The 24,314-nt window shown below is 38.9% G+C and overlaps 1 long non-coding RNA gene across 3 annotated transcripts; it reads left to right on the forward strand.

The window, feature by feature from the left end:
- Positions 1 to 5,525: 5,525 nt before the first annotated feature.
- Positions 5,526 to 24,001, forward strand: LOC123284379 (uncharacterized). Of its 3 annotated transcripts, XR_011502470.1 has the most exons (4): positions 5,546 to 5,893; positions 9,185 to 9,389; positions 10,057 to 10,163; positions 23,563 to 24,001. It is a non-coding gene; the product is annotated as an uncharacterized lncRNA (long non-coding RNA). The 3 variants fall into 3 exon arrangements; XR_011502469.1 differs by lacking the exon at positions 9,185 to 9,389 and having other exon boundaries at positions 5,526 to 5,611; positions 23,563 to 23,696; XR_006525245.2 differs by lacking the exon at positions 9,185 to 9,389 and having other exon boundaries at positions 5,554 to 5,893; positions 23,563 to 23,696.
- The last annotated feature ends 313 nt before the right edge of the window (positions 24,002 to 24,314 follow it).

The raw sequence follows: 24,314 nt of genomic DNA on the forward strand, positions 1-24,314 counted from the left end.
GTAGATCATTCAAGGAGTATTGCCATCTCAAAAATATTGTCTTCCAATCTATGAACATGGATCTCTTCCACATATTCATGTCTTTTAAAATTACTTCCAATAATATCTTATTGGTTTCAGTGTGCAAGACTTGCACTCTCCTTGCATTCTCTTGATTACATTTATTCCTAAGTATATTCTTTTTGATGACATGTAAACGGAATTGTTTTCTTAATTTCATTTTTGGATTGTTCACGCCTAGTGTATAGAAATACCAGTGATTTTTGTATCTTGATTTTGAATCCTGCAACTTTGCTGACTTCATTTATAAGCTCTAATAGTTATTTTGTAAGTTTTAAAAAAGACTTTCTATATATAAGATCATGTCACTTTTGAATAGAGATAGACGCCTTTAAATTGTTTTTATTGCCTAATCGTGTTGGCTAACACCTTTAGTACAATGTTGACTGGAAGTGGTGAGAGTGAATATCCTTTTCTTTTTCCTGATCTTAGGAGGAAAGCATCCAGTCTTTTACCATAGGTATAGTGTTAGCTGTGTGATTTTTTGTAGATGAGCTTCATAAGGTTGAGGAAGTTCCCTTCAATTCCTGTTTGTTGAGTCTTTTTTTATCATGAAAGGAATTTTGCCAAATGCTCTTACTACATCTACTAAGATGATCATGTCTTTTTTATTACTTCATTCTATTAATGCAATGTATTACAATGATTGAGTTGGTATGTTGAACCAACTTTGCATTCCTGGGCTAAATCCCACTTATCCTGGTGTGTAATCCTTTTAATGTGCCCCTGGATTCAGTTTGTTAGTCTTTTGTTGAGGATTTTTGGATCTATATGTGTAAGGGATATTGGTCTGTAGTTTTCCTGTGATTTCTTTGTCTGGTTTGGGGGTCAGAGTAATAGGGGCCTCATATAATGAGTTAGAGAGTGTTTCCTCCTCTACTATGTTTTGGATGAATTTGAGAAGGATTGGTGTTAATTCTTCTTTAAATTCAATGTTAGTGTTCACCAGTAAAGCCATATGTTCCTGAGCTTTGTTTTTTTGGAAATTTTTCAATTACTGATTCAATCTCTATAGTTGCTATGGGTCTATTTATATTTTCTATTTTTTCTTGATGTTGTTGGCAGTTTGGGTGTTTTTAGGAATTTGTCCATTCATCCAGGTTATATAATTTATTGGCAGACAGTCATTCATCGATTTAATTTCAATCCTTTTTTCTTCTGTAAGGTCAATAGTAGTGTCCCCACTTTCATTCCTGATTTTAATTTGAGTCTTCTCTCCTTTTTTACATCAGTCTAGATGAAGGTTTGCCAATTTTGTTGAGCTCTCAAAGAGTCAAATTTTGGTTCCATTGATTTTCTTTATTACTTTTTTGTTCTCTATTTCTTCACAAGGGAAATTGTTCCATAGTCTTTTCTTGTAATATCTTTGTTCAGTTCTCATATCAGGGCAGTTCTGGGCTCATTAACTCAGTTGGGAAATGTTTTCCCTTCTATGTTCAGTAAGAGTCTGGAATGTGGGCAATTGTCTACCCTGTTTTTCATTTCTCAAGGCCTTTGATATTCTGTCTAGGGTCAGATCCATATACATGCACCTCAAGATCAAGTCTAGGAGTTTATACATAATTCTACTGGGTTACTTTCTTGAGCTCCTTTCCCTTCTCAAACTCCGCAACACATTTTGTTCCTGGAGTTCCCCTTTCTTGGTCATCTTGTTAGAACACTGAGTTTCAGTTCCATGCTCTGCTGCACACTTTTCACACCCATGTCTGCTCCCATGGCCAAGGAAGAAAATGGGGGAAAAAAATACCACGGTATTTCCCCTGCCTCTTCACCAGTAAAGGTGCCCTTTCCATCTCCTTGGACCAAAAATTGAGAGCTATTCTTGAAACTCTTTCTGTTTGCACCCAGTATGCAGTTCTGGGTTTCTGGCTGCGTATCCAGCATAGGAGACATCAGAGCAAAAAAGAAATGGCAAACTCAAATCTAGTTCAGTGGTCCTTTTACTTCTGGTTTCTTTAGCTGCTCCATGCACCTGTTCAGGGTTTTTAGTTGCTTTCAGTAGATGGGACATTGTGGAGTGAGCTTACTCCATCTTAAATGGAACAAGATCCTTCCCTTTTATTTGTTTTGATTGTTTTATCTCTAAGAATTCTTTAGAGTGATGATGATGAGGAGGATGGATGTGGGGTTAAGGAGCAGCAGAAATGGGAAAGGAAAACAAAGAACACTCACTCCCCAATCCACCCAATTCAAATACCATTGACTTTTGTTCTGCATTTAAGAGAAGCCCTTGCAAAGCAAACGTGGATATAAAACAACCTGGTTGATGTTTTAGAAATATCTTGTCTTTTGCTATATTGAGAATGTATTGCTAGGGGGAGGGAAATCTAAGAGCAAAAGCAGATGAGGTGTTTCCTGCTTCTTGCTTGAGGGATAAGTTACATTTGGGTATGGGACTATTTGGCCTCATTGTTTTGACCCTATCATTCTGACCCTAAGAACCTGTGACTGTATTTTATCCAAAACAGAGACATAAATTTGCAATGTAAGTATTTTCTGAAGCAAACTCAAGCAAGCCAGATTAATTGTTTTATGAAGAAGCTAAATTGTGTCCTCTGTTGTGCATTTTCAATTTTATTATATTGAAATAATTTCGTCAGTGTGAATCTTTCTCATGTAAATTTTACGAGGACATTTCATTTCTTCTCTTTAAGTTCTGATATCAATTTTTAAAAGAGACTTTTGTTAAGAATGAACTTGGAGCAAAGGACTAGGTAATCTAGATATTCCCCTATGATTTTTAAAATTTGGTATGATTTTATACTATTTACTATGTTTTACTTAGTACAGTACTTTAAAAATATTGTAGTAAAGTTTGCCATTTTAACAATTTTAAGGGTACAGTTTAGTGACTTTTAGTACATTCACAATGTTGTGAACCATCATAATTGGTGTCAATTTTAGTAACAAACTTTCTATCTCTATTCAATAATTTTCTACCAAGTTGAATTTTTAAAGTAAGGTTTATAGATCTAGTTTTTATCACATACAAATGAAGTCATTATTAGTTTAATTTTGTGTTTATTATGTTTTCTAGAGTATTGTATTTTTAAGTGAATAAAAGATAGGTTGTAGCTATTTCATAACTAATCCAAGAAAAATTGTGAGCATTTCCCTTTGGATTTCCCTCAGTTTTTCCATTTCTGGTATTTGGATTATGACCATGTTATACTAATTTTTCACTCTACTTCTGACTGTTGAATGCAGAGGATACTGAAGTGGCCATGCTGGGAGTGGAGTGTGGAGCAAATACTTGCTTACTGACAGTAAGTTCTTAAAACAGTAAGATTAAAATGTTTTTGAAGTCAACTTGTCATAGACTAGAACTCTAAGGTAAAGTGGTGTCTTCAAAACAATAAGCTTTGGTTTCAGTGCTGTGCTAGCAGAAGCATTATGAGTCTTGGGCTTATTTCCTGTGGAAACTCCAGCATTGTGTAGTCTTAGAGTCTATCTGCCAACTGCCGTGGCTCTGGAGAATTTATAGTAGTTGGGACAGAGATAATAGAAAGATTATCAAGTACTAAGTCTTATTGATCAACTTTTATTATTTTGTAGGTTACTTGCACTACACAATTATATATTTTTTAATATGTGTAAAACAACGGAGTAAAACGACGGAGTGTACATTAATTTCAATGCAAAAATATTTACAGTGACATGTGTTTCTCCTGCACTGAACCCTCTTGGGAATCCTGAAGTAAAAGTCTTATGTCACAACCCAGACACTGGATTTAAGCATTAATCCCAAGACAGAAAGAACAACATGATCTAATAATCTTGACGTTTAATATTGTATCTTATTTAGTAATAACAACTGAGACTGAATATTCACTTATTCATTCAACAAATAATTCTGATCGCCTTTTATTTGGTAGGATATTGGCTTTAAATAAGTTGAATTTGAGAGTGAATGAGACAGCATTCAAGATCCATGTTGTCATAAAGCTCATACTCTGGAGAGATGAGGACAGACAATAAGTTAAAGCTATAATATAATTTTAGATAATAAATGCTATGAGAAAAATAAAACATAGTCATTTAATAATAGATTCATGTTAGATAAGGTGTTTAGCAATGACATTTCTTAATGACATTTTCTTAATATAGAGCTGAAACCAGAAGAGCGTGCTAGGCAGAAAGAAAAGCAATTTCAAAGACTTTGAATTGGGAAGGAGTTTGGTGAACTTGAAGAATATAAAGCAGACCAACCTGTGTGGTTAGATCATAGTGCGGAGGAGGAGGAGTGGGATGTACTGAGGTTGGAGAGAGAGACTGGGAAAGATCATAAATGGCCTTTTAGGCAAGAAAAAGATGTTTGCAATTGATTTTTAAGTGCAAAGGGAAGCCACTGGTGAGTTTCAAGGGACTTAACATTATCTTATTTACACTATAGAAAGTTCATTTGGATTGCTGTATGGAGAATGGATTTTGGGGGCTCTACTAAGAAAACAAGAAGACTGTTTAGAGGCTACACAGTACCATCAACAAAAGATGACAGTGACGTGGACAAGGGTGGTAACAACAGAGTGAAAAGAAGTGGACAGATAAAGGGGGTATTTTTGAGGTAGAGATGGCCAGATTTGATGCTTGATTAGGAAGTATGTGTGGAGGTGAAGTAGGAGGTATAAGGAATAGGGTGGACTCAAGAATGTCTTCTAGGAATTTTGCTTGAACAATTGGTTGGCAGGTGATGCCGTTTATTAGCTGAGGAAGACAGAGAGAAGCTGGTTTAGGAGCTCAAGGGAAGAGTTCAGAGCTACAGATTCAAACTGGGGAGTCAACAGCACACAGATAATAAAGTCATGGGACTGGATGAGACCTCAGCATAGAGTCTAGATAAAGAGGTGAAGGAGGCCCAGGACTGAGCCAGCAAAAGAGGCTGAGAAGAGAGTCCATTTCAATGGAAGGAAAACATGGACAATGTTGTAACACAGAATTCAAGAGAATAAAGTGTTTCAAGAAGGAAGGAAATTGCTGCAATGTCAACTCAGATGAGGACAGAGAAATGACCGTTAGTTTCACATCATGGACATAATTCTGATCTTGACAAGTACAATTTCAGTGGTTAGAGAGGAGATAAACTTGACTAGGGTGGGTTGAGGCCAAAAAGGTGAGATGATAAAAGGAAGTCAGTAAATCCAGGCATCTCTTGACAAGTTTTGCTTTGAAAGGGTCAGAAAAATGAGGTAATAACTGGAAGGTAATGTGAGGTCAAAGGAGGTTTTTTTTTTGTTTTTTTGTTTTTTTTAAATAGCTAGTTTGTATGTTTATGTTTATTGGAATGGTCTGGTAGACAGAGAAAGTCTAATGATATATGGAGAGTCACAGGATAATTGCAGGCTTGAATTTCTTGACCATGGGAAGAGGGAATCAAATCCAGAAATTGAGGGGGAAAGTTGGCAGTTTTAGGCACTGGGAAACTTCTTTGTTTCATTATAAAAAGAGGAAGGCAAAGACTGTGAGTGCAGATGCAGATAAGCTAATCAAGTTGGTAGTGGGAAGTTGAGGGAGCTCCCACCTGATTGCTTTTCTTTTCTCAGGGAAGAATGAGGTGAGTTCATGAGCTGTGGAGGGGAGAGAGTTTAGGAGATTTGAAGAGAAAGAAGATCTGAAAGGTCTCAAAGAATGAGAAATACAGTAGCATTCTCAGGCACTGGTGTGCTCTCCTAAGATTAATGGTCATAAATTTAGAGAAAGATCAATCTACGTGGTTGTTGATTTTCTCCGGAAACGTTCAGCTTCTGGGGCAGAGAGGCAGAGAAGGTGGAAAGCTGAGTTGAACCAGTGTCGGGTGTGATTAAACAGGAAGGAGAGAGGGACAAAAGAGTTAAAGGTAAGTTGATTATAATGATCATCCATGGATTCTCGACTGGGAGAGGTAAGAATGAGAACATGAGATGATGGGAATGAAAAACTCTTCACTTCTCTCCACTCAGTTAGATAATTGCTGGCACTGGAGAGGAGGAAGGGCAGGAGCAGAGAAAGGATGCATGCCAAAAAGCTGGGAGCTTGACATTGAGATTTTTTTTTGTTGTGGTATATTTATTAGGGATGTCAAGGTCCAGAGTTATGGCATTGGACGTGGATGAATGGGACTGGATAGAAAAAAATATCGGATAAAAGATCTAAGAACTGAGAAGGCAGGGGATTAAGAAAGCCATTGCTTTTCACAAAATGCTCCGTGGGAAATTCTGTCCAAAAACTGAAACAGTCACTATGGCCACACAACAGAATCGTCTGCCCATTATTTTCATTATTGAGATCAGAGCTCGGGGTGTTAGCCATGTCTTGGAGTGATGATATTTGAAGCGTGTTGCACACAGTAGTGTGCCCTCAAGACCTAACCACAAAAGAGAGAATTAAAAAATTTTGAGCCCTGAATGTCATAAGATGTGCTGTACTAAAAGAAGGAATTGGGTGCCAATCTTCACTTTTTCTCTAGGGTAATTACTTAAGTATTTAACTTAACACATCCTTATTTTGAGTAAGTGCCGGGCTACGTCAGGTTATAGCAAGGGGTATTACAGCATGCCTTGAATTAGTATCGGAAAAAAAGGTTTTGTCAAAATTACAGTATGTGAGGGCTGGCTCCATGGCGTGGAGGTTAAGTTTGGTGCACTCAGCTTAGGTGGCCTGGGTTCATGGGTTTTGATCCCAGGTGCAGACCTGCACCACTCATCAGCCTTACATATATGATTGTGGTCCCATAAGATTAGTACCATATGGCCTAGGTGTATAGTAGGCTGTACCGTCTAGGCTTGTGTAAGTATGATATGAGGGGAAAAAATTTTCCTCTACCCTTCTAGGGTCTTCTGGCTGCTCTAAGAATTAAATTGACATGAGAGGGGCTAGCCCGGTGGTACAGCAGTTAAGTTTGCACGTTCCGCTTCGGCGACCCGGGGTTTGCTGGTTGGATCCCGGGTGCGGACACGGTGCTGCTTGGCAAGCCATGCGGTGGTAGACGTCCCACATATAAAGTAGAGGAAGATGGGCATGATGTTAACTCAGGGCCAGTCTTCCTCAGCAAAAAGAGAAGGATTGGCAGCAGATGTTAGCTCAGGGCTAATCTTCCTCAAAAAAAAACTGACATGAGACAGATTAATATGAGAAAAACAAACAAAAGTTAATAACATGTATACATAGGAGAAACCCAGGAAAACCAAGTAACTTGCCAAAATGGCCAAAGCCCTCACCATATATACCATTCTCAGCTAAAGACAAAAGAAGATGTTAGGGTGGCAAATTTTGTTCCCCTTCAGTGCACTCTATGATGTTCACACAATGGCAAAATCACCTAATGATGCATATCTCACAACGGATCCCCATCTTAAGTGATGCATGACTGTATATGACATTCTGAAATAGACAAAACGATAGAGGCAGTGAAAAGATCAGTGGTTGCCAGGGCCTTGGGGGAGGAAGGGATGAGTAGGTGAAACACAGGGGACTTTTAGTGGTGAAGCTGTTTTGTATGGTATCATAATGATGGACTCATGTCATTATTCCTTTGTTAAAACCCACAGAGCTGTACAACACCAAGAGTGAACACTAATGTAAACTATGGACTATGGTTAACAATAACGTATCAATATTGGTTCATCAATTTTAACAAATCACGCACACTAATGCAAGATGTTAACAATAGAGGAAACTGGGGTGGGGGGAGCAGGGGGAGTGGGGAGTTGCTATATGGAATGCTATGTATTGTATGCTCAATTATCCCGTAAATCTAAAACTGCAGACTTTAAAAAGCCTACAAATTAATAAAAAATGAAATTTGGCAGTGAAAGCAGCGATTGATGTAGGTTGGTAGACTGACTACTTTTTTTTTTTTTTTAAAGATTTTATTTTTTCCTTTTTCTCCCCAAAGCCCCCCAGTACATAGTTGTATATTCTTCGTTGTGGGTCCTTCTAGTTGTGGCATGTGGGACGCTGCCTCAGCGTGGTTTGATGAGCAGTGCCATGTCCGCGCCCAGGATTCGAACCAACGAAACACTGGGCTGCCTGCAGCGGAGCACGCGAACTTAACCGCTCAGCCACGGGGCCAGCCCCTAGACTGACTACTTTTTAAGGACAGCTTTTTAAAAAGGAATGCTTGAACATGTGTTAACAGTAAGGGTGTGAAATACTTGGCGCCGTCCTTCCCGACTCCTCTCCTGTCCTGTGTACAATTGGAGTTAGATTGACAGAGTGTCAGTGTGCTGCTGCGGGAATGTTATATTCAGGCAGACATGGGTTTAATTCTGTCTAGTTGTGCATCTCGCTGAGCCTCAGTGCCCCCATCTGTGTGAAGATCATGCTACTGACCTCAGGGCTGTGATGAGGATTAAACGAGACATTATCTAAAACGCTAGCACTGTGACTGGCATAAGGAGTACAGCTAAAACACGCTAGTTTATATTTTCCCTTTCAAGAGAGTATAAAAACAAAATAAAAGTCTGAATAAATGGTGGGAGAAATTAGGGAGAAGACGAAGACTGATCACATGCTGGTATAGCACCGAGTCCGAGTTCTACCCTTTAAAGCTGTGGACTAGCCCTCGTCTCCACTAGGTTCTGTTAGGTTCTGTTTGAACAGGCACGTACATTGCTTCTCTGACACATTTTTATCTTTTTTCAAAAGAATCTTTTATATAATCACAGACAAAGTGACTTTTCTTGAGTAATAGATGCTGTCACGTGTCAGAAGTGAGAAGGTGAGAAGGTAGAATTGGGGAGTTAAGAAATATGGGAAAAGCTTGGCTGGGCCTTGATAGGAAGTGTGGCATTTATAACAATATATCACACCTTATAATTACCCAGCTGTGTGTCTCAGTTTGCTTACAGAGAGGGCAATTTACCATACCGTGTGTTGATTATCTTTGCAACTGTCTATCCCACCAGGATGCAGTGTAACGTTGAGCAGTGGATGCTCAATAAATATTTACTGAATTGAGGGTTTATATAGCTCTTGATGAAAAAGTAGTCCTGTTTATAAGACAAAAAAGAAAGCTTATCTATTAGACTCATTTATATACACAGCGAAGAGTGGGCTATAGGACATATTTAACGTACCTAGGTACACCATGTATGTAAACATAAAACCTTAGTCTGGGAACATACTTTTCCATGTTTCTCTTTTTCAGCTGCTTATTTTGGACAGCTCTGCCAAACATCTGTAGGCTTAAAAGCAGTTCAAAGCAGGGTACAAAGAAAAGAAACCCACTTAAAATATCTCAACTTGACTCTCTTCACTCCGTACAAGGTTCGAATGTGATTTGGACACCAACACACCAAGCCAAGCTTTGTGTGAGGAAGTAAACGTTAGACTGAAACGGGAACCTGAAGCAGGTCGTTCTCCTTTTGTTGAGCTTCTCCTTCTTGTCAAACCACTGGGCTGCACATTGTCGTTCTTGTTTGTCACTGATAGCCTATCACAAAGCCCCCTCTGTTAGGATGCCGTACCTGAAACTCCCACTAGCCAGCAGAGCAGAAACACCAAGGTGGAGCCACCTTCCCCAGACCTCTCACACACAATGGCTACTGCTGTCACAGCAGGACAATTGAGTGGATCTTATGGTGGTATATTTTTTCCCATCATATGCATGACAGAAAGTCTAATGGACCTTGTTCATTTCTTGAGTAGCTTTTGAGGCCCTATAAAATGGCCTGTTATCAGTTCCATCAGTGTTCCCAAGATGTCTACCTAGAGGTCAGAGAGCCCCAGCAGTAGCTGTATTTTCAGTCCTCCGATCAGCCAGAAGGAGATAGTAAGGAGCTGAAAAATAGGAGGAAAACTATTTCCCCTCCAGAAGGAAAAGCTACATGCTAATGGCATTTTGTGAGGAATAAAATTCACTGCCTTTAAAAATGGGAGAATTAAATGGGCTATATTATTTTGTACAAGAGTTAACTATTTGTCTTAAAGAATTTGGGTCACTGCTCTTAATAATAAAAATGTTAAAAACTTGATATGATTTTATACCCAATTTGGGGATATATTATTCTCTAATTGCAGAGCTAATGATGCCATGGTATTGTCCTGGGAAGGAAGATAAGAAAATGGAGAAGAGAAGCACAATAACAAGTTCAGAAAGATGATATTTTCACCACTCAGAATTTTAGGTATGTGTCTGTCGTTTTCTGACTTAAATGTTGATGTGAATGGAAGAGACTTTGACTTGCGGAAGGAAAAACTATATCTGATGCAGATAATGCAATCCATAGAGTAGGAATTCCTGTAAGAATCGAAATTATTTTTGGCTCTTAGTAGCATGTTGACTTCTAGCAATATTTCCTGGAATTCCTAAAACCTATTTCTTCCCTGAAATGATGAATACTATTTGTGGCTCCTTACTAAATATGAAGGCTTAGGGCTTTCCTGTCTAGGTTGTTATTGAGCGTAACTCTCAGTTCACAAATTCAATTGTGCAAACAAATTTCTAGGGCTGTGGGCAATGAATCTTCGTCAACCTGTGGCCCTCTGTCATCTTGTGGGGGATTTGTTTAAGTTGGATGAAGTCACACAGTCCAACGTGTTGGACTGGGGTGCCTCAGACCCAGAAGTCATCTGTGGAGTTGATGGCACCTTCTCATTCCCCGGTACAGGTTGCTAACCACTTATGTGTCCCTTATTTCTCATCTTATGGCCACCATCTTGTAGGGTGACATTCCCCATCACTTTCCATTATGTTTTGCTGTGTGGCAATCTTTCTGGTACTTTTAAACTACAGAGGCGTGCAGAAATCTCTGACACTCTCTGTGGCCTATCTTCCTAAATGCTCTGTGCGGCATTTCTTCTCTGGCTCCACAGGGATCTGCTCAGAAACAGAGCACAGGGTCTTGCTCTCCACCACCCACAGACTTCTGCTCTCATAGCCTTCTTTCGATCCTTAATCTTCCCATGCTGGCATCTTCTTTACATCTTGGGAGAAAGGGCTCCCTAATTCCATCATGATTTTTGCCTTGCTTTGTTTCAAGGGATTAGGCCTTAGGAAATCAATGCAGTAAGGTTGATTAGTAACCATCTTTTCATCACGACCCACTCTCTCCCGGAATTGAAGAGAATTGAGAGCAGACCATTTGCTTGGATAGGGAAAAGAAAAGGGAGGGGGCCCAAAGATCATTTATTGCCTGAAAATATTATTCTGCCACTAGTGTCATGTTGCTTTTTACTCAGAATAATGCTCACCCATGTGACATACAATGCATATAATGTTCACGGAGCAATTTAATCTGTTTTCTCATACAAAAATCCAGGAACTCAAACAGACAAACCCGTATTTTCCTATCAGACTTTATTCTCCTTGATGTCAGGGAGATTTGAGTCACTTTGTAAATGTTGGTGGACACATGGAAAATGTCTTTGTTGCATAGCTGGAGATTATGCTGAAATGCTGTTTCTCAAATTTATAAATGGAAATCATGATCAGGTTCTGTGCTGCCAGGCTGCATGATTGTTCATAAAAAACAACTCACAGGGGCTGGCCCCGTGGCTGAGTGGTTAAGTTCGCGCGCTCCGCTGCAGGCGGCCCAGTGTTTCGTTAGTTCGAATCCTGGGCGCAGACGTGGCACTGCTCATCAGACCACGCTGAGGCAGCGTCCCACATGCCACAGCTAGAAGAACCCACAACGAAGAATACACAACTATGTACCGGGGGGACTTTGGGGAGAAAAAGGAAAAAATAAAATCTTTAAAAAAAAAAAAACAACTCACAAATGTTGTGTGACTTCAGGTAATGGAGCCAAGGAAGGGTGAAGGCACAGAGTATAGGAGTGTAAGCTGAGCTTTGGACTAGAACACTGTGGTCTCCACTGAGCATTCTAAGGAACTTACTAGAAATGCAAATATCCCAGATACACTGATAAGAAACTCTGGGGATGGGATCTCCATATCATGTTTTAACCGGCCTTCTATGTAATTCTGATGCATGTTAAAGTTTGAGAACCTGGACTAGGGGATGGCTACCTTGAGTCAAGGGAGTGATCTTAGGTAGGTGGCTCCACTTTTGAGACTCAATTTGCTCATTTAGGATTAAGAATTACTCTACTTAATCCAGTGGGAGGAGTGCCCTTTTGTCTTATTCTGCTTAGAACAAGATACAAACATATGCCCCAGCTAGTTTCACTTGGTTTGTTGGTTATAACATATAACCTTGATCATATCATTGCCTAAGAAGACTGGGAGCATGTCTGAGTGTTTATATATATTGCATATTCCCTAAGAGGCAATATGCAAGATGGGTAAGGGTGCAGGCTCTTTAGAAAGACAGTCTGGCATCAAATCACCAGCTCCCCCTCTTACTGTGTGACCGTCATCAAGTTTCAACTTCTCAGTGCCTCATTTTCCTCATCTGCAAAATTAAGATCATGCTGCAATACTCTCTACCTCTCAGAGGTAGAATGAGAGAACATCCACGTGAGAATGGGATAACACGGGTTAGACGCTCACAGCAGGGCCTCGCACTGGCTGGTGCCTAACAAGTTCTGGGGCAAGTGCAGGCTGGGCTCTGTTCTAAAGTCCAGGGCTGAAATAGACATCACCTCTGCACCGAAGGAGCTTGTTTTCCCAGAAGGAAGAACCAGGCATGTAAACATAATCCCCAAAGGTATTAGAGACTATCATAGCACCTGGGAAAAATGAGGACACAATAATGGGACAAGGGGTTTTGAAAGGACAGTTCACGTGGAGCGAGCAGATCCATCACCATGACTGATGGACGGTCAACAGAAAGATCTTCATATACTTTTAATGAAAACACCAATAACTAATATCACTGAACACTTACTATTTACCAGGCCCCGTTCATTCTCTCCATGAGTCTTCTCAGAAACCTGTGAGGCAGGTATTCGTATTATCGCTATTTTACAAACTAAAGAAACTGGGACTTAATGAGACCAGGTAACTTGCTCAGGGAAACTGAAGAACGCAGGTGGGAGGTGTGACTAGAGAGCTGTACTCGGGATTTGCTTATTATTTCAATAAAACTCATGTAAAATGTCTCTTTCAACAATTTAAATTTAAATCTCTTTCAACAATTTAATTCTTTATGTTTCACAAGTTTTAAATAAGAAAAAACAACCCTAAAGAAATGAAGTGACCTGCCCTAGGGGACCCCCACCCCCACCTATTTTTACTAGGGAGAGGATTGCAGTTTAAGACCCTGACTTTTCTTCCGTCTCCCTTCCATGTCTGCTTCATTGAATTAACCAAACTGCCATCTTCTCACTCATTTTAAGAAAACAGAGAGAAAAAAGAACAGAAGATGACACCTAAAGAAGCCTGCCCTTTGGAACAAAGAGCTTTGTTAAGTAGAGGAGTACCTGAGATTGTGTGGCGGTGCTGAGCGCCCAGTGCAAGCAAGCCAGAGAGCTCCCCTCCTCCAGGAGTCAGGGGTCCGCATCCCTTTCCTTCATGACAGCCTTGGCTCTCGCTTGTTTAACACTCCTCCCTGTTAATTCCACCCGAGTGTGAACAGCTTCTCATTCTCATCCGAAGAGCCCCAATATGTTGAGAAAAGTATAAAGAATCAATTGTTCATTATTGTATAATAAATGATCAATTTACTTTAAATAATTTCAGCTAAATAATTCCATTTGTATAGGAAATATACTTTTAAAAGTTGAAATAGAAAAACAAAGAAAAATTATCTCGTCAGGGAGCAAAAAGAAAAATAAAAGCTTTATTGGACATGATATCTTTTTAGAGGAAACAAATCTTTCACCAGCCTTTCCTAAAAGCCTGTAGTGGAGATCATATAAGACGAAAGAATCAGTCAAGATTTGTAGCTCTTAATCACGTCCTGAAATCTATTAGAAAGGAGACGCTGCCTTTGAACATGAAGATGAATGCTGATTGTGCCCCAAGACGAGAAATATGTAAACATGTGGTATATTTTCCTTTGGTTTTGAGTCTGACACAATACATAGGTCAGTAAAGTCAACAACATTTGAATTGTCAAAAGTTTTTTTCTGAGTCTTCTGGGAATGGTAAAACAGGATACGGTCTTTTGTTCTCATTTCCCTTCATGAAATGTGCTCTCTTCTTCTTGGAACACGTGGTAGTTGCTGTGCACGCAGACAGCTCTAACAATGCTTCCCTGACATTTAAGCATTTCATCTTCTATGCAGTACAGCCTGTTTGTCCTTTCAAACTTGGCTCCTGGGCCAAATGCAAAGGAACCACTGTGTGACTTTTTGCTTATCTTCTGTACCCAAGCCTACAAAGTTGGTGCCCAGGTGTGTCAGGTATCCCCTGGGGACTTCAGAACGAGGCTTTTCACAGTCAACCCAATCCCATGACCTGTACTATACTGCCTTTGATTTGAAGGCAGTTTAGTTAACTACCAAGACTGCCCACTACATTTATCGGAATCAAAGCCACCTGAGATGTGGCACACAATAATTCCTAGTTTTCTGCATAATGGCTTCAGGCAGACTCCATTACATGCTGGAGTAAGTTTGCCAGTGGGAAACAGCAATGTTTTCCTTCTTGTATATGCTGCTTCAGCAGAGCTGTTTTTCATTTCTAACACTTTATTTGGAAATACTTCCAAAATTTCAGAAAAGTTGCAAGAATTAGTTCAAATAACATGCTGATACTCATTACCCAGATCCGCTTATCATCACTTTACCTTATTTGACTTATCAGTGGCTCGAATTCCCTCTCACGCTCTCTTTCTGCACACGCATACACAGATATTTTGAGCCATTTTAGGGTAAGTTACATATCACACTGTCCTTTACCCTTTAAAACTTCTCTGGACATTTCCTAAGAATAGGGATATTCTTTTACAGAACCACAGTTAAGTGAATTTAAGATTGATAGAATATCTTTATTAAATCTGCCATCCTTATAATTTCAGTTTTAGGAACTGATCCAAACTGTTTACCTCTCCAGTTGAGGGTCTACCCTAGGGTGCGGTGTTGTATCTAGTTGTCATGTCTTTGTAGTCTTTTTAAATCCAGAACATCTCCAAAACCTTTCTTTGTCGTTTATGCCATCGACACTTTGGAAGACCAGAATCTCCCATCTTTTTTCTTTTAAGCATATTTGTTCCTCATTTGGCATTTATCCAATATTACTTTGTGCTTAGATTCTCATTATGCATTTTTGCTCAGGACACTACATAAATGATGTTATGGCCTTCTCAGGGTATCTCATCAGCAGACACTAGATGTCTATATACTCCTCGCTGGTAATGTTAGGGTTTTTTTGAGGAAGATTGGCCCTGAGCTAACATCTATTGTCAATCTTCTTTTTGCTTGAGGAAGATTATCGCTAAGCTAACATCTGTGCCCAGCTCCCTCCATTCTATATGTGGGATGCCTACCACAGCAGGGCTTGATAAGCATTGCTATGTCTGCACCCGGGATCCGGGCTGGTGAACCCCGGGCCACCAAAGCGGAGTGTGCAAACTTAACTACTGTGCCTCTGCGCTGGCCCCTGGCATTTAGCATTTTCATGTAATCTAGAGTACTCTCTTATCCCCTATTGATGTCTTATTATTGATATGAACTCATGAATTCCAATTTTTTTAAAATTGTTTTTAATTCATTAGTGTACTTAATTATTTTGTGCTCAAGTTGCCCTTGATTTGACCAGTGGAATACCTTCAAGCTGTCTCCTGAGTCTTTGTAACATACTCCATTATTTCTTTATTTATTTTGAGCACTTCCTTACTTCTGGCCTAACAAGATGTTCTAGGCTCCTCCTGTAAATTTCCTGTCCCAGTCCTAGACTCACTCAGTTCTCCAAGGAGCCCTGATTCCTTTTAGTGGGAAATGGTATTAGAGAACAAGATCTGGGCACTAGGTCTACCAAGAGGGCTATTTTTTTTTTTTAAAGATTGGCACCTGAGCTAACATCTGTTGCCAAACTTCTTTTTCTTTCTTTCCTTTTTTCCCCCTTCTTCTTCTCCCCAGTGGCGACCCCCCACCCCAGTACATAGTTGTATTCTAGCTGTAGGTCCTTCTGGCTGTGCTAAGTGGGACGCAGCCTCAGCATGGCCTGATGAATGGTGCCATGTCTGCACCAGGATCAGAACTGGCGAAACCCTGGGCCCCTGAAGTGGAGTGTGCGAACTTAACCTCTGGTCCACAGGGCCGGCCCCCCAATAGGGCTATTTTTAATAGACTCATGAGATGGAAGATATCCTGAGATTTCACCAAATTGAACTGTGATATCATTAAATCATTGCAACTAGATTACTCTGAATGTTCAAAAAGAATTAAAGCTTAGATTTAAAAATGTTGAAGCAGAAATAAATGTACAACTAATTTAGGATGCTTTGTGATTATTTTAACACTTTGTAAAGTGATACAAGAGGAAGAATTCAGCTCTAGCACCCTAGATTTACTTAATTGCTATGGTATAGCCACCACCGGGAGGCTTGGTTTTCAAGTAGTCTGATGAAATCACTGATTTGGTTTATGGCAATATTAATTAATGTCTAGCACGGAAATCATGACCACGTTTAGAAGGGCAACCCTCTCCTCTCAGGCCTGTGCCTTGTAGGGGTCGCAGGAGGGCACATCAGCAGGGCAGGGCTCCTGCAGCCCGTCCTCTACAGCTGCAAATGCAGAGCGTGGACAAGATCCTTTCAGGGTTGTTTCCCCAACTCCTTAGGTCCAATTTGACTTTCAAATACACACTGCCTTTTTTCTGGCCAAAGTCCTTAATATGACTTTCCAAGAAGTCTGCTTCAATAATAGAGATTCTCTTCTGGAGAGATATTTCAGTAGCTTCTAAGGGAATTTGGTTTATTTTCAATTTGGATGTTTTATTAAGGAGAATTACAAACAAAAAGACTTTCAACCTCAGGTAATAAACCAGAGTTCCTATATCTGCATAATGGCTACACCTGGCCTTGTATTAATACTGTTGATCGTTTAAATAAACTTATATTACATAATTCAGATTACAACAAAAGTATAAATGCCACCTTGGATTACTAAAACCAAATAGACATTGATTTTAATAGGAAATGTTATTTTATAAACAGTATCACATGGCTAAAGTACAAAGAACAATGAACAATTTGCTGTACAATCATAATGCAAACTTGATGGTCTGAACTAAAACACTGTAAATATGAATACATTCACAAAACCACAATTGAAAGTACATACCCATAGTTTCCCAGAAAACACAATTATTTAGCCTTCTACCATGTGGACAGTATTCCTCTAAAAAATAGTTGAGTTCCCCCATGCACTGTAAGTTACTGGGAAAAAATCAGGGTATATAATATCCTGTACTATGAAAGGAGTCTAGAAAATGAGATGACGTGTTCGGGCTTCTTATTACTATTGGGATTGATTTGGGAAACCTTCTCAAATTAGCCCAAGGACCAAAGATAATCTTAAGTAAAAACTGTACAGTTGTATTAAGTGTTAATGAAGACTACATGTCAGAGAAATAACCCAAAATTGTGTAAGTTTTAGAAGAAACACAATTTAGATGTCAAAGATTTTGGATTTTAAAAACTTAGTAAATCCCCTTTAATAACTTTGATGTGTGTTTTTAAAAAATATTGATATTAGATGTTTTTAGAATTCTTGCTCGCTCAATGTTTTTAACCACCACTCATTTAGCATTTTAAAATAAAATCTTTGAGATAGGAGTAGGGTTTTTTTGTTCAATAACAATTTAAATTTCACTTTGATGATGATCTGCTTCTCCAAAACACCTATGGCTGATTAGACATATTGGACAGCTATCATAAATTATGGCAGAGTGTATTTTCCAAAGATGGCCACAAAAATATCACCTGTTCCCCTCCCTTCTGTACTCCACCATCAAGAGGTGGTGTCTAGTGCTCTATCTCCTTAAATCTAGACAGTCTTCATGACTGCTTTGACCTTTAGAATGTGGTAGAAGTGATGCAGTGCCAGTTCCTGGTATAGTCCTTAACTGGCCGGGCAGTTGATGCTTTCTGCCTCTTAAAACTATCTACCATGTAAGGAGTGTGACTGCCGTGGGACTACCATGCTGGGAAAACCATTCTCATGGAGAGGCCCTGAAGGATGAGAACTTACATGGAGAGGGAGAGAGAGATTGAGAGAGAGGGAGAGAGGGAGAGGACGAGCCATTTGCTGCAAAGTACCAAAAATGTGAATAAAGCAGTCTTCCCGAAGACTATCCTCCAGCCCCAGCTACAATAGCTGTAGCTAGACCCAAGTGGATCAGAGATGAACTACCCTGCTGAGCCTTTTCCAAACTTCTGGCCTACAAAACTGTGAGCAAAATAAAAGCATAGCTTTAAGTGACTAAGTTTTAGATTAGTTTCCTAAGCAGCAATAGATAACCCAAACATAAATATTGAACAAATTCAAATTTAATAGGGAGCCTCCACGGGCTGGCTTGGTGGCACAGCGGTTAAGTGTGCACATTCCACTTCAGCAGCCTGGGGTTCACCGGTTCCGATCCCGGGTGTGGACATGGCACCGCTTGGCAAAAGTCGTGCTGTGGTAGGCGTCCCACATACAAAGTAGAGGAAGATGGGCACGATGGGTCAGTCTTCCTCAGCAAAAGGAGGAGGATTGGCAGCAGTTAGCTCAGGGCTAATCTTCCTCAGGAAAAAAAAAGAACAAACTCTCCAGTATGTTCTGCTTCTTCCCTTACATTATGGTGCAAGGCAATGTGCTGGATACTGGTGATAAAAATTGAAAAGATGAATGTTATCTCGTCCCGGTTATCCAGCAAGAGAGACATAAACAACTACCTACAATAAATGTGACAAATGCAATAATAAAATAATATGAGAACATAGAAGGAATAATTAGTTATTCTTCCATTAGAAGTTAGGCGTTGCAAAGGCAAGAGTTTTTATTTGTTTGGCTCAGACCAAGTACAAAGAAGAGTGCCTGGTGCATAACAGCTGCTCGGAAAATATCTGCGGAATAAACAAATGGTTGAACAAATGAGAAAGGTGACGGGCATGTGAATGGCAGAGTTTGGAAAGGACTCCTGAAAGAATTGAGAAAAGAGATGAAATTTTAGTTAGATCTTGAAGGATGCCTGGAATTTTACCAGGAAAGGTGATAGGAAAGAGAGTAGAGAGAACATGGGGGTAAGTAGAATAGTCTGCCATATCCCATTATATGCCGCTGTGTGGCTGGCAACTTAGGCTGCGGGAGCAGTAAGAATGGTCTGGGATTCATTAGTTAGCTAGGCCCTGTTTTGAAAAATCTTCACATCCCTTACAAAATTACATCAAGAGATTAGTCTAATCTTGAGGAATATTGAGGGTTTAGATGGGATTAATTCCCAGTCTGAAGTAATCCTCTAACACATCCAGGATCCCAGACATCTCTCAAATCCAAGAATAGTAGACTCATAATTGGTTCTTTGAAGCCACTGGACACATTTCCTTGAAGTTTTAGGTCCTTGGACTTATTTTATGATCAACATAGTCTCTAGATTGGGAATAAATGGCAAGCTTACCCTGCTTATCAAGTACTATTGAGATATAAAGTGTCACAATACTTGTACTTTGTTTTGTATTTGAGAAGGTCACAAAGACTATTAGTCTTAATGACTAGAAATGCTTAGTTTGCATTAATTGGCTGTGATTTGTAGAAGGACCGTGGAATTCTCCTTTCTGTCCTCGTACGTTAATTTGTTGATCTACTTATTCATATTTGCTGTGCAATATCTGAAAATATGCCAGAGTAGTATAAATTCTTGAAAGGTTTTGATTCCTATTAAATAAAAATAATAATGACATAACATAGGAAATTGAACCACTCAGGCCATTAAAGACATCCTGATCTTTTAATAGATCAGAGAAAAACCTGTTCTCCATTTCGTTCTTGAATACATATGATATGCCATATTTAAATGCTTTTGAAGAAAACTGTACCAAGTACCCAGGAAATAGGAAAAAGAAAGGGGGGGAAATGTGAATTTTGTCTACAGAGAATTTGAAGGAAAATGGTAGACTCACTGTAAGTCCAAATAAATACACAACTGTATTTGTGTAATTACAAATGAAAGAAATATATACTAGATGAACTATGAATGTACCTACCAAGATAGCGTTAACCACTCATAGAATTGTTTTAGCAGGAAGAGTGTCCTCTAGGAGAGGTATGGCAGTTGTGGCACTGGAAATAGTGAGGGTGTGGTCTACTTCTGCCGCTGTGTGGGAGGTGGTTAAGGACAAAAAAGGGCATACTAGTCCAGAAGCAGCAATACTCCCAAATAAAACTCAAGCATAAAATTGGTCAGTTAATGCCAAATGCTGAGAGAAGATTAATAAAACTTTAATAAGATGTTTATTGTAAATTTTTGTTTCAAGCTTCACCGTTGAAAGAGTATGCTCAATTTATTTTATTTTTTAAAATTTCTGGTGAGCCATCTTTGCTGTGAATTATCTCTTTCTGACAATAGCCATATTCTTTCCTCTACTTGAATTAAAAGCACTGATGAGCTAGACACTATTGAAATGTCTTTTTTACAGGCCAAGATTTAGTAAAAATTAATGGTGCTTAACCCCTAATACTGAAACACTCTGAAGTATCATTGCTAAGATGTCCTTCAAGCAAGAGTTGGAAGGCAGTATACACATGATGTCATATTGTACAGATAATCACTAACATTAAATTTTATATCACTCCCTGAATGACTGTTACAGTCAGCAGGTGACTTGGTTCAATTCTTAAACAGATCTAGACTGTAGAACCAACTGCCTTATGACTGCGATAGCTGTTTAGGGTGGTTACTCATTCATTGATATTTGGTATGAGTCCCACTACTGTTAGGCAACAGGTGTTGGTTCCATAATCTCTGCACAAGAGTCAACATTTCTATTTTGTTTTATCACAGCCAGTGGGATCCATGGTTTGGTAAAATTTTATAATACTCATGACATTAATTGGAAGGCATCAGAGTATTTCTGAACATATTTTTCCAATAAGAATAGCTAACATTTCTTGAGTACATACTGTATGCCATGGTGTTAGGCATTTTACAAGCAGCGTCTGATTTAATCCTTACAGTAATTTATAAATGTTATTGTTATCTCTGTTTTATAAAAGAGAAACTGAGGCACAGTCACACAACTTTTAACTAGTTGAGCAGGATTTCAAAGTCATGTTTGACCCCAGAGAATTTATTCTTTTAACCACTGTGCTGACATGAGGTAGTGAATGAACATCACTGTGGTTGTTCTTATGACATCAGAACTGCATATGATAGGAAAACTTTTGTTGGACACTTGATCTTAGTAGTAGAATTAATACAGGTTGAACAGATAGGGGAAGAAATGAAAATTCCCAGCTGCAATTTGAATGCACTGGGTCTGATAATTACAAACCAGCCAACCTTTTTAAAAAAATGCTATTGAGTTCATAATAGTTTACATTGTTGTGAAATTTCAGTTGTACATATTTCTTGTTTGTCACCACACAAGTGCTCCCCTTCACCTCCATGTCCACCCCCCACCCCCTTCCCCTGGTAACCACTGAACTATTTCCTTTGTCCATGTGCTTGTTCATATTCCACATATGAGTGAAATCATCTGGGGTTTGTCTTTCTCAGTCTGGCTTATTTCGCTTAGCATAATACCCTCTAGATCCATCCATGTTGTTGAAAATGGGATGATTTTGTCTTTTTTTTAATGGCTGAGTAGTATTCTATTGTATATATATACCACATCTTCTTTATCTAATCATCAGTCGATGGGCACTTGGATTGTTTCCATGTCTTGTCTATTGTGAATAGTGCTGCAATGAACATAGGGGTGCATATGTTACTTTGGATTGTTGATTTCAAGTTGAAAAAACAGCTAACCTTGATAAGCCAGCTGTGGTGGTCCACTGGTTAAGATTCTGTGCTTTCACTGCTCAGGCAGGTTTGCGCCTGCTCAGGGAACGACATCACCCGTCTATTGGTTGTCATCCTGTGGCAGCTGCATGCTGCTGTGATGCTGAAAGTTATGTCACCAGGATTTCAAATACCAGCAGGGTCACCCATGGTGGACAGGTTTCAGTGGGGCTTCCAGACTAAGACAGACTAGGAAGAAGGACCTGGCCACCCACTTCCAAAAAAATTGGCCATGAAAACCCTGTGAATAGTGGCGGAGCATTGTCTGATAGAGCACCAGGAGGTGAGAGGATGGTGGAAAAAGACTGGGCAGAGTTCCGCTTTGCTGTCCACATGGTCTCTAGGAGTCAGAATTGACTAACGACACTAGCAACAACACTTGACAAATTTGCCAACACATCTTGGGAACACATTTTCTAGTCACATCAATGTAAAATATGAAAATTCTATCACATTCTATCACATTCACAGCAATTGTTTCAAACAGTGGAACTCCAGAAAAACTCACCAAGAGTATATAATAACTGAGGAAATTAGTTTTCCACAGCCCAGGCAAGAGTATAACATATATGAATCAGAATTTTGCCTTTAAATTCACTGTATTAGTATGAAGAAGTTCGATGGACTTAAAAAAAGAGAGAACACACTTCAAAAAGGAACATATCTGAAAAAGATTATCTGGTAATGGGCAATTTCAGATGAAATAGTCTTGACATAAAGATCAATAGTAAAAAAAATTAGGAAGCTGGATATAAAATTAAAAGCATTATAAACATGAAATAAATATTTTCTAACACCAGACACATAAGGATAAATCCGTATCCAATCTCATTTATTATAAAACCTTACAGTGTGACACCAATAAAACCTCTCTATATCAAAAGGGACAAACTCTAGTACTTTCCCCATATGCCATGTGTTACAGGCAGTTTCATGCACCTGTTGTGGGTGTGTTTTCAGCACTGAAAAAAGTTCATGTACTAAAAAGCCATTACAGATACAAATTATCTAGAATTTAAAGACTTTTGCACACATAGCTCTGGTATAAATCAGGATTACTTAAGCAAAACAAAAATGCTAAACAAAAGGAAAAATAGGGCATGACTTTTGAAAGAATTGGAGGAGTAGTTCTGTTAGCGTCATATAGAAATTCATGACTCTATGTATGCAAATATTGGACATGAACAGAGGATGAAAGATTTTGGTAATTCTCAATAGTTCCGTTTATCTTCATGGGAAACACCAATGTGTAGATTTAGACTAAAATTTATAACAACAAAACCTGTGCTATACATGTAGAAAAGTAACATCTTTTTATAGGAAGATAAGTAATATCGTATAGCAATACTTTATTAAACTAAACACACTATTACATACATTAAAAATGGGGACGTATGGAGAAATAGTAAAATGATAAGAAAATGTCTAAGAACTGCCAGCAATGAACAGTACTACTCCACAATAAATTCTCCTACCATTTCTGACATGATCTGGGTGAGGAACTCAACCGCTCAGACGTTCATTTGAGTCATAGGAAAGCAAAATAAAATTGTTTACTTCTCTCTTAGGGACGCTAAAGAGTATTTCTTACCATTTTTCTAAAATGTTATGACAAATCTTGCCATTTTGAACAGAATTTGAATATTGATTAATTTTATAAATATAAATAGTAAAAATTTACTATTCTTCCTCTAGGTTCACATTTAAAGAATCTTATGGAAGTCGGAAAAGGAAAGAACCAATACAGCCTTTTCAGTTGTGGAAGAATTATTTGAAATGTTAGCCCCGAAAGAATAAAACTATTGTCATTTTTTTTCCCCCAATCTCTTGCTCTTTGGGGACTGTTTCTCTTTTAATTTATTGCTCTGTGTTCTAAAAAGTGGAGAGAGATTACAAACCGTGTTTAAAAAGTGTATTAAATATAACTTATGGTAAATTAGTAATACCTCTTGAAAAATCCTGCTACGAGCTCTCCCGGGTGCTTCCTTTGGGGGAAGATAACTCGATTGTGTTGATTTAAAGGTTCTGTCTGGTTCTTTTAAGCATTCCTTTGATGTTGTATTGCTCTGCTTGTAATAGACTGTTATTGCCCTAGATTCAGTTTGCAGAGTGAAGGTAAATCTTTCGTGATGTGATTGTGCTCCCGCAAACTCAATATTGTTCACAGGGCCTTTATAACTCCAGCTACACTGCGGCAGAACAGCACACATTTTCATTTTTACCTTTTTAGATTTTTATTCTTTGTTCTGAGGCTAAAAGTATGTATGCTTACACACACTCTATAGGGCTCCGTCTGTGAAGCGGTAACTCGGAAACAAAGAGAACGTTGTCAGGTAGGGTGTTTTTTTTCCCTGAAATTGTGGATTTTGTTGTTGATCTTTTTCATTATGTTCCAGTAGGTACTCTACTATGTTACTGAAAAAGCACCACTGCTGGGAAAAGCTCAA

Source organism: Equus asinus, chromosome 3, assembly GCF_041296235.1.
Source record: "Equus asinus isolate D_3611 breed Donkey chromosome 3, EquAss-T2T_v2, whole genome shotgun sequence".
Taxonomy (NCBI): Eukaryota; Metazoa; Chordata; class Mammalia; order Perissodactyla; family Equidae; genus Equus; species Equus asinus.